We start from the raw sequence: 10,375 nt of genomic DNA, 5'->3' as shown, positions 1-10,375 counted from the left end.
GGTTTCAAAAGATGTATATGAGATACAGCAAGTATATCAAGAGCGACCTTAAACTTCTAAAGGAAAATATATTGGAAATGGAATTATGAACTGTCACGGGCGAGAGTACTAAGTCATTTCCTTTTCCCCCATGGCCATTCATGGCCTTTGCAGTGACTCTAATATTAGAAAATTTTACTGCAAGAATTATTTTCTGACATTCAAATGTTATTACTTCCACCAGAATGTGTGTGTTGCTGCTCCCTTGTTCATTTAGATACTTGACAAGTATGACAAACATAAAAAAGTGATGTTGCTGGGGGTTGTTGTTGTTGTTAGCCAGTAACCTCACACTGTCCTACTGGCCCTCCTCTCTGCAGTTTCTTGGACAGACCATAAATGTATCAATAATTGAGTGTCTCACTAAAAAGGGTGGGGTGTGGGGGCAATAAAAAATGTATGACTTGTCATTATGCCCCCTCTAACACCACCACACCTCACCTCCCACTTGCTCCCTTTCTCCTTCAGCAGTCTCTCTCTCTTCCTCTCTAGCGAGATGCACCGTCATATGGAGGCTCCTCCCAGGAGCTAAGTATTCCCAGCATGCATCAGTCAGTGCCCTGGGCTTCGCAGGAGCTTTTAAAGGGATCGGCTCCTGAACATCACTGAAGGTAGAAGTGTGCATAAGGTAGAAGTGTGCACTTTGTCATAAAATGTTGGGGGACCGGTATTATTTGAGTTTGATTTGCCATCTTATTCATAGTAGACAAATGTGTATTAATTAGGGATGTAACGATATTTTTAATTTCACAATATCATGGCCAAAATAATGTCTAGATAATGTCCTGTGACTATGACGGTATCTACATGGGGTTATTTTGCTAGTATAATTGGTGCTGGTCACAGAATTTGAAACTGACATAGCGATGCTTTGTCGTCGACTTTTAAAGCTGCCGTGTGGCAGCATTTCAGTTTTCCCATATCCAGAAATGACACGGGTGAAAATGACAAACGCTGAGCGATTTGCATATATGAAGGTGATACTGAGGCTGTCCTGGATATGTCTTGTTTTCAAAATACATACAGGTGCCTTGTTTGTAATCCAGGTACACACATAGAAGCTTATTCTAACTTTCCCTTTAAAAACATCAGACTAATTATTATTCCAAGCAAACTGGAGTATTTTATGTCTTAAAACATGCCTGGAGGGGGCTTTTAAAGATATGGTGTAGTGCTACCTTTAAAGCAGCCTGGCGGTTTAACAGTGTAATTAACTTTTTTAAAAACTTTGTGCGAATTTATTGCAAGACTCAAAGGATGTTAAATTAAAATGAATGACTGTTAAAAGGGTTAACTTCACATTAGACTTTATATTGATGTCTTTTATGACTAAAAGTAATGTGGTTTGGAAATGTCACCAAATCAACAACACTAGCTGCTACCAGCTGATGAGTATTTTAAATTTCCTTCTTGTATTTATTTTATTTTAGTGCCATTACATAAAAATCTACACAGAGTAAAAAGCCAGTTACTAGTTATTGTAATCAGATGAGTTCACCGAGCCGAACTAACTATATAAATACTTGAGTGCTGAAGCATCAGCAAGTCAAGCGACAGTAATATAATGTTGTGTCTGGACACAGCATTTTTGTTTTTTTTGGTTTTTTTTTTTAGGGGAGGTTTGGTTGTTCAGACATTTAATAATTTATAGCTGTTTGTCCACTTTCCCCTCGTGCTTGGTCTCAGAGCTGGCAGACAAGCGGTGCCAAATGTCTTTCTGTACATGTGTTATCTTCAGGTTTTATTGTGTTAGGGAACTGTGTGAAAACACCTTGCTGTTAAAAACACAGCCATGACTCACTCCCAAGTTGTCTACACCGCTGAAATTAGGTTGTGAATCTGTCATAATTTGCTTTGGTAATTTGGTACAAACTGTGCCACATGTTCTCCGTTTACTCAGACATTCGTTTTTTGAGCCATCTGAGGCGGAGCGGCCTGTGGCCAACCTCATACCACTGACCCGTCCTGACACGAGGCCATTTTGTTCCTCGTGGTGTGTGTCAGGCTCTTCTATTTTTGCACTTCACGGTTTCTGTGTGCGTACGCTGTGACATGATGGTCCTTGCATGTTCGCTGGAGCATAAAATTCTGTCGTTACAGACAGCAGGACTCTGGTATGGTACCTGGTGTTTGACAGTCTCTCACACTATGTCTGCATTTGATGACAGGGCTTTCATGCCAGCCACTTATTTTTATTTTTTTTTTTTTTTTGGTATTTTACCACACATACAGATTGTGTCTGCATGCGTCTTAGCAAAACCCCCCCAACCCAGGAAAACTGTCAAACGTGGAGCTTTGTAAGGTGAGACTTGCACACTCCCACTATCACCAGGATTGTGTTTATGTTGGTGGTGGCTCTGTACATATTTGAAGGGGGAGGATTCCTGTGTGTTCACTCTCTCCACACCCGTGGAGACTTTTGTTTTTAAGCTGTGGGGGCGGCACTTCCCTGAACTCGCACTGCCGTTCCAGTTACCTCCAGAAACAGCCCTACTAGTGAGTCAGTGGGTCAGGGGATTCACCCAGCAGTGTGTCAGGCCACAGCTTCCAATTACTTGTTCCTCACCCACACATTTTTTTTTTTTTTTTTTTACTAGCACCATTACCTGAAACATATCTGAGCCGCACCACACCTGTCAGTGGAAAGGCTGTTAGGAGCTCACGCTGCCCTTCCTTGTTCTCACTTTTTTCTTTCCTCCTCCTCCTCTGTCTCATTCCCAGAATCCTCCCCTCTTCCTACACTACCTGTGTGTCATCCTTCTGTTCTAATGAGAGGCAGGGATCAGCAAGGCAGACCCCTGGAGTTTGACAGAGCTACCTGTTGTGCTTCCACATTTCTTCCTCCACACTGTACCTCTCTCTCGTTTCCCCTCACACTCTCTCCGTCTCTTTCTTGATCCCTCTCCCTAAACACCAGAGCTGTCGGCTCCTGGCAGTTTGGTTCTAAACTGTTCTCCCATGTCGGGAGTAGCTGCCATGACAGAGAATAAAAAGAATGAAATGTAGAGTTTGTAGTGAACAATGTGAGGATCGGTGTGTGGAAGGCCAGAGTGTGCTTTTTTAGTTGGTCTAGGAGGGATTGTTCTTTACATTTTGTTGATTTCTGTGAAAGTAGCTGTTCACATAGTTTGGGAAATACACTTATTTGATTTTCTTCGGAGATTAAGTTGGAATAAGGATAAGATGCACTATTGCTAGCATGGGGAGCCTAGTTGTCTGTCTTCTTTATGTAACTTGTACTGTTAATGACTTGTTCTTGTTCCCTTGGACATTTCCAATGGCCTGAACCTATGTATGTTTTTGTTTTGGGGGTTTTTTGACTCTGACTTTAGCTATACCATCAGGTCCTAGTTAGTCCAACTGTAAGACCTGGAACTTTCTCTTGCCATGTGGCAAATAGCAACCCAATTCTCTGGCTATAGCATGGGATGCCAGATACAGTCAGTGAGCACAAGTTCTGACTTGGGCTTTGATACCATAAATGATACTATTAAACCTGGCAACCCCACTGTGATGACAGTCTACTTTAAAGCGTTCCGTTTTAATGCTAAGATGAGCTAAAAGTCTTTATTCTAGCTCCTATTTTAATGCACAATCTCTTGTAACACAAATAAGGATATTTCCAAAGTATGTTGATCCCATTAATTGTATTAGCTGGAAAAATTAACCAATGTATTTCAGGTTACATGGAGCTATCTCCTGTTATACAACAGTTGCCAGACAGGACAGATTCTTCTCACCTCACTCTCTGAAATAACGATAATAATTTTGTTTTCCAAACTGTTCAACTATTTCTCCAGCCGTACCAACAGGCACAGTTAACAAATGCAATCTAGTTGGTAACAGATTAGAAGACAGATAAGTTGCAAATTAGCTGTAAACCAGAATTTTGTGTGTAATATTTATCTGTTAGATCTGGCTTGTGTGAAATTCAAAAATGTCACCCCTTCAGTGAGAAGTCTGAAAGTAGCATGAGATATAAACAAACTGTAGGATTCAGCTCCCACCTCCGCTGCCTCAACACCTATTCACTCCCATCACTGCAGACCACATGACACATGTGCCATTGTGCTTTACTGTACGTCATCCAAGTATTCTTATGAAAATGTTCAGCTGAAAATGTTATTTGAGTGGGGGGGGGGGACTTACCAACAGTTGCCATGGCAGCTATATAATGAGTGACAACAAGAGCTTTTGAGCAGTCAAAAGTGTGGTGCACTATTTCAGTCTAGAGATTTCAAGTTTTGTATATCGACTTGAGGTCAAGTCGGATTTTCGGCATTTGGACAATGACATTTTACCAGCCAAACATCAGTTGTCTTTAAAATATTCACTGTAAGAATACAATAATAAGATGGCAGAGGTGTAAATGTCTGCACATCTACAGATCATCATGTTTTACCAACTTGCTTTCAGTGGGGCCTTTTTCTTCTTCTCTGTCTTGTCAGTGAGATGTTGAGTCAGAGTTGTTTTCATTTAGCTTAAATGCTTCTGATTTGATTCCTAAATGAACAAAATCAGAGCTGTGATGTTTAATTAGACATATAAAATTGATGTATATTCAGAGCGAAATGGCACTTTGTCCTTTTACTGTAATGATTTATTTACTCTTCACCTTTCTGTTGCTTGAGAACATGTTGTAATTTACACAATGCAGCAAAACACAAAAATGAGAAGCAGAGAAAAGAGGAAGAGGAGGCAGTGAGAAAGAAAAACACAAACACCAACTTCTCGAGCTCTCCCTGTTCAGCTCACACACCACCGGTCGCTGCAACAGGCTTGACTGATTTCTCTTCTGTACTGTTTTTGTTCAGGCTGTCACTGAGTAGGTGCCGTGGTGGATTCACCTGAGTGAACCGCATGTCTGATCTTGTGTGGAGAGACCTCTGTGGGCCTCCTTTGGGCAAAGCAATAGATTATGCATTTATCTAAACAAGGGAAACAATCACACAAAAAAAAAAATCTTTAAGTACTCTTACAAAATTCATCTAAAGTGCATCAAATGCCACAGGACATATGATGATCTTTAAGCTTGGATGCCTTTTTTTTTAGGACAAATCATTTTCATGGGGACCAGCTGAGCCATTCTCATTGAAGTCATCTTCCCTCACAACTGTACAACCGAAAAATGTTCAGCATAATGACTTACCCTCCACTTCATAGGCCTCTCTTCCTGCACACTCGGCTGCTTCAAAAAGACCACATCTGACTCATAATAGACCTCATTAGACTCGTATTGAATAAGCTTTGAGCCGGCGTAACTTAGCTTCACTGTTAGCTGCTTTTTGCCTCTGCGTGTAGGTTTCAGTGGAGAATTAAAGACTAATTGCCATATTTCTCCAGCTTAAAGCATTGATTAATTATAGCGCAAATCACTGGTGGATCCAGCAGATTAATGTCGTGAGATTTGCCCCCTTTAGATAGGTATTGATTTTGATTCGCTCAAAAATGCCTGTCTTGTCTTCCCAGGAGGGCAGAGGCTATATAAAGTACAAGCAATGTGCCAGCCAGCTCTAAATTACATTTTGTGAGGCAGAGCTTAAAATATCAGTGTTGTGAATTAAGATTCACTTAATAAGCAGGCAGCAAGTGGTTTCACCAAAAAGGTTACCAAATGGCAACACAGGATCAAATACTAGATTACGTAAGAAAATGTATCTTCAAATCAGGCATTAGTAAGGCACAAAAAGATTAAATGTAGCCTTAGATACCTTTTCAATATCAAGGGACTCCAACATACTGTGTAGTTTCTATTTCAAGAATCAAGTCTGTCCCCTTTCCAGCTTCAGCTTATGTTGTCTCCTGCTGCCCACGAATGATGCATCACATACAGCAGCACAGGCAAAGAGGAAGACAGTTGTCTTTTTGTAGTTGTAACATTTTTACTATTCAATCGCAGTCTCAGTCACAACAGATCAGAGGAACCGAAGCATTTCATCTGTTGAAGATGGGGAGTACTTTATTATTTGTGTGCCACTGGGAGGTAGTCCTCCAAACATGGGATTATGCCACTTTGAAAGCCACTTTGAAACATAGGATGCTTCTGATATGAATGTGTCAGGGGAGCAGGCGCCATACAGTGTCTGGCAACGTGTGATCTCAGATTCAATTATGGTTCAATTTTAAATGAGACATCTTTGCTGTAAAAATCCCAGATTTTAGGGCTTTGAAACAGAAAGGGAGCAATTCACAAGACCTATGTGTGATCTGCAAAAACAAGTTGTATCAAATGGATTTGCGGTGCTAGTCTCTGTACAATATTCATTATTTTATCACTGCTAGCACAGCTTAACATCACATAAGAATGAGGGATGGATATGAAAGCATACATGAGACTGTGTTGATGGAAAATTGTAAGTATACAGCTGCTGCTCATGTAAAATCAGAGCAAAAGGTTGTACTTGGAGGCCTCAACATGACTGATACTGACTCTCACAAATCTTCTTTCTTTGCTGTCCCTCTTTCATCCTCTCCCTTTTCTTATTTCAGTGCTTGAATATAATTCTGCAACACCTCCCTTTCTTTCCAGGCTCTGACATACCTCTACGGTTCAAGCGGATGTCTGCGAGGCCCACCATCCTGGCCCGGCTGAACTCGATCAATAGAGCTAAGATGGACCATTGGTTGCTGGTCACGTAAGCTTTGCTGGGGGAATGTTTGTGTCTGTGACTGGACTCTCCTCTAGATCTATGTTAATCACACACAGGCCCATAAGATCCTCTCGTCTGGATGTTCCAGTTCTGTATTCTTCTTATAATCTCTGACTCACCGAGCACCAAACACGCACTGTATGATGAATCCCTCAAACTTTGTGTTGTTTTCAGTAAGTGCTTTCCTGGCAGTTATGCATAGTAGTAGCATGGCTCTAAGAATGGCAGTCAGTAGGAGCAGCACTTCAGTCTTGACTGAATATGTCGATAAATATACTGTAGGATGGGTTATGTGAAATTTAGCACAGGTGTTCGTGGTCCCTACAGGCTGAATGCTAATGACGTTGGTGATTTAGTGCCACCTGCACATCAGACTTTTCACTTGTACTGGATGGATTGGCACTAAATTTTGACATTTACTGTATGTTTCCAGACAGTGTATCAGAATGACTTTGGGGATCCCCTGACTTTTCTTCTGGCGCCACAGTGAGGTTGGTGTTTTTAGTTTTTAGTGAAATATCCATGGGTTGACATGACAGAAAATGTTGTTTCCAACAGGATGAATTGGAATAGTGTTACAGGAACTTTTGATTTGAGTGTTTTTATGGCATTTTATAAACTCAACTTATTAAAAAAATATATAAAACTTTTATTATAGGAAATAAAGAATATATCTTGACACTTCTGAATTAGGTATGACTTAAATGGTAAAATGAATTTGAGAAAATCTACCTTTTAAATGTAGATTACTAGTGAATGGCTTAAGTGCAAATAAATAAATCAGCCCAATTTGTCTTCTTGTACAGATATGGAGCCAGTGAACTTCTTGTGTGTTTTATTACCAAACAAATGGAGCTGAAGTGAGAGAAGATAGATTGAGCGAGAAAAGCTAATCCTTTGTCTTGCTTTCAGATACTTTGAGTTCAGCATCCACTGGACCAGATCTCTTCAGCTGCAACTTTATACCAGCTGTGAATGATGGAAGGTAAACCTGTTCTCTTCAAGGCCTTGGACTAAAGTAGTTTTAAATAAATGAGCAAGTCCTCTTTGTCCTCTATGGATGCGTTACCAATCACATCCCAATAAATCCCTTTGCAATAATGAATGAGATGCATGCTCAATTTATCTTTTCTGCAAAGCTGGGCTGTCTCATTTGTACAAATATTTCTTTGGGTGGAAGCAATTAACTGTAGTGATGCACTAATGTGACACAGAGCCGACTCATACCTCAGATGGTGAACCAGAATAGGATCCAACGGGTTTCTCTTTAGTTAAAATCATTAGAGCGAATAGACCATTATCTCAGCAAACTGCCACGGCTGAATAATTAATCATCCCATCACCTGTTTGTTTGACCTGAATGTGTAACTTCTATCTGCCGCTTTTCACCTCCTAATGAAATCCTTTCTTTAATTTGAGAAAAACGTTGGCACTTTATGTGTAGTCCACTCTTGATTTGGCTAATACATAATAAATGGCAATTATGTGGCTTGTGAAATACAAGGTCAGGAACACCTTGAGACCCTTTGGATTTCAAAGTAATGGTCACATCATTCCTCCTCTAAAACAAGTATGTTGCATGTTTGTAGTCAGTATAATATCAGCTTCTTTGCACATAATGTGCACAGCTTCTGCATAATATGGAGAAGCTGTGTCATCTTGATTATTGGCTTAAACACTGTAAAAGTAAGCATTCAGTATTCTAACCGTATGGTGGGATTTAATTCCTGGAGAGGAACATATGTTCACATGAAACATTTTTCCAACAGGATGAATGGTAGCAGTTTCACTTAACCCTTGTGTTCTGTTAAGGATCTTAAAGGTCCATTAACTAATTTCTTTTCAGCCACTGACGTCTTGTTTCCTAGTGACAATGTAAATTACGAATGCCTGGTTTGGACACAGTAAAAACACTCCACCATGGCTGCCTGCTTCACAGGTTGAAAAACACTTCTTAAAACCTTGGCTAGGTGGCAGATGGGGCTAATTTATAGACTGTACTTTGACAACACGGAAGAGAAGCTGGGGCTACAACAGGGGTGGTGGTGGGGGTGGGGGTATGTCAGTAACACAACACACTTATGGTATTAAAAATAAAAAGGCCCTCGTGAATGTTACACTATTATCTGGCATTTGATTATTCTTACTGATGCATTGATATTTTGTTGGTTGGTTGGTTACTTTATTTGGTTGGTTACTTTATTTATACCCATAGGTAGATTTGTTTTGCAGTCAGATCAGATCGGATGGCATCCTTAAACATTCACAAAATTCCACAAACATTCCACAATTTTGTTGTAGTTGGTTAAAATGGAGCTAATTGTTCACCGTTTACAAAAACACCGGAACTAATGATTGTTTTCATTATGGATTAGTCTGTCCATTATTTTCTCATTCTTATTGTATTAGTAGAAAGAAAAATGTCCATCACAACTTCCCAGAGACCAAAGGTGACCGCTTCACATCGCTTACTTTGTCCAAACAGTAGCACAAACCCCAAATTATTTAGTTTACTGTCATTCAAGACAAGGCAGTGAAGTATTTATTGGCCCTCTCAGAACTACATTTGTGTTTTTTACTGTATATTAGAAAACAGGGTGGTATTTTTTCTTGTTTTGTAAAAGCTGACATTTTCAAGCTGCAGCTTAAGGCTTTTCACATGGAAATGGTCAAAACAACACAACAATAGCAGGCGAAGGTGGAAATAGATTTTAGCTGACAATAACCAGAACTACTCACCAATGTACTTGCATGTACACCAGGGGTTTTATTATTTTAAGCCCTAATAAAATCAAAGTAAAACACCCTCTGTGTTCTGACGTGTCCCTCTTATTCCTGGATTGATTCTTCTTGCTGTAATTGATTAGTGGGTGAAATAAAACCAGGCCTGACCGTGCAGAATGTGTTGGGCAAACACAGATTGTAAATTGACCTGTGTTTTTGTTAGCCAGGTTGGCAGCTGCAAATAAATAGCTGTTTTAAAGGATCGTTCTATTCATTAGAAAAAGAATCGTTCAAGGAGCTTAAAGAAATGCACTAGCCTGAAATAAATTAGCTCATGACTAACTTTTCATTGGTCACACTTTGGCCCCCGTGTCTCCATTGTTGAGTGCACTGCGATGCACTTGATGGAGCAACAAGTCTGTGTCATCAATTAGGCCACAATGTGCTAAAGCGTTACTGTTCTAATGGTGTTATAATGAGCAAGCTCTGCAGAAAACTAAATAAATGGTGGAGTCAAAGAGAAGAAACTCCTGCTAATCAAAGACCATATTTTCTTAAAAGTCAGTGAGAGGAAACTAAAGGCAGCGGCATCTGCTTTTCTATCTACTTCTCAGACATTGGATTTAAAAAGGAGCCAAAGATCAAATTGCACTTAAGAGACAAAATGTGAGTGGTTTACAGGTGCTTTGTTTGTTTTCTGGGAAATTCACTTTCTAATCTCCTGGACTCTGTGAAGGTTTGCCAGGAAGTAGTGCCACATAAAACCCCTTGATTTCTTATTTTATCTGTGGACAACCAAATCGATCATTTGTCTCCTCTGCACCCCCAAAGAGAGAGGCCCACATCCTGCTCTCCAATCACACCATTTAGACCAGGCTATTTCAGGGGCAGAACAAGGCACCGGGTGGTCAAGCGCTCTTCAGTGTCTCCCGGAGACAAGTACGTATAAAAAAAGCATTGAA

General features: G+C 40.2%; 1 long non-coding RNA gene across 2 annotated transcripts in view; it reads left to right on the top strand.

Moving 5' to 3' along the window:
• The window catches only part of LOC109966521 (uncharacterized), a 93,744-nt gene that overhangs the window by 81,855 nt on the left and 1,514 nt on the right, over positions 1–10,375 (top strand). The window contains exons 2-4 of one of the 2 annotated variants that reach the window (XR_002275782.1): positions 6,569–6,674; positions 7,123–7,180; positions 7,602–7,674. This is a non-coding gene — a long non-coding RNA (uncharacterized LOC109966521). Of the gene's footprint in view, positions 1–6,568; positions 7,181–7,601; positions 7,675–10,375 lie in introns of both variants that reach the window. The other variant, XR_002275781.1, reaches the window with a different exon arrangement.

The sequence above is a fragment of the Monopterus albus genome, unplaced genomic scaffold (assembly GCF_001952655.1).
Source record: "Monopterus albus unplaced genomic scaffold, M_albus_1.0 scaffold113.1, whole genome shotgun sequence".
NCBI lineage: Eukaryota > Metazoa > Chordata > Actinopteri > Synbranchiformes > Synbranchidae > Monopterus > Monopterus albus.
The sequence above is the reverse complement of the archived record's forward strand: the minus strand, read 5'-3'. Positions and strand labels throughout refer to the sequence as shown.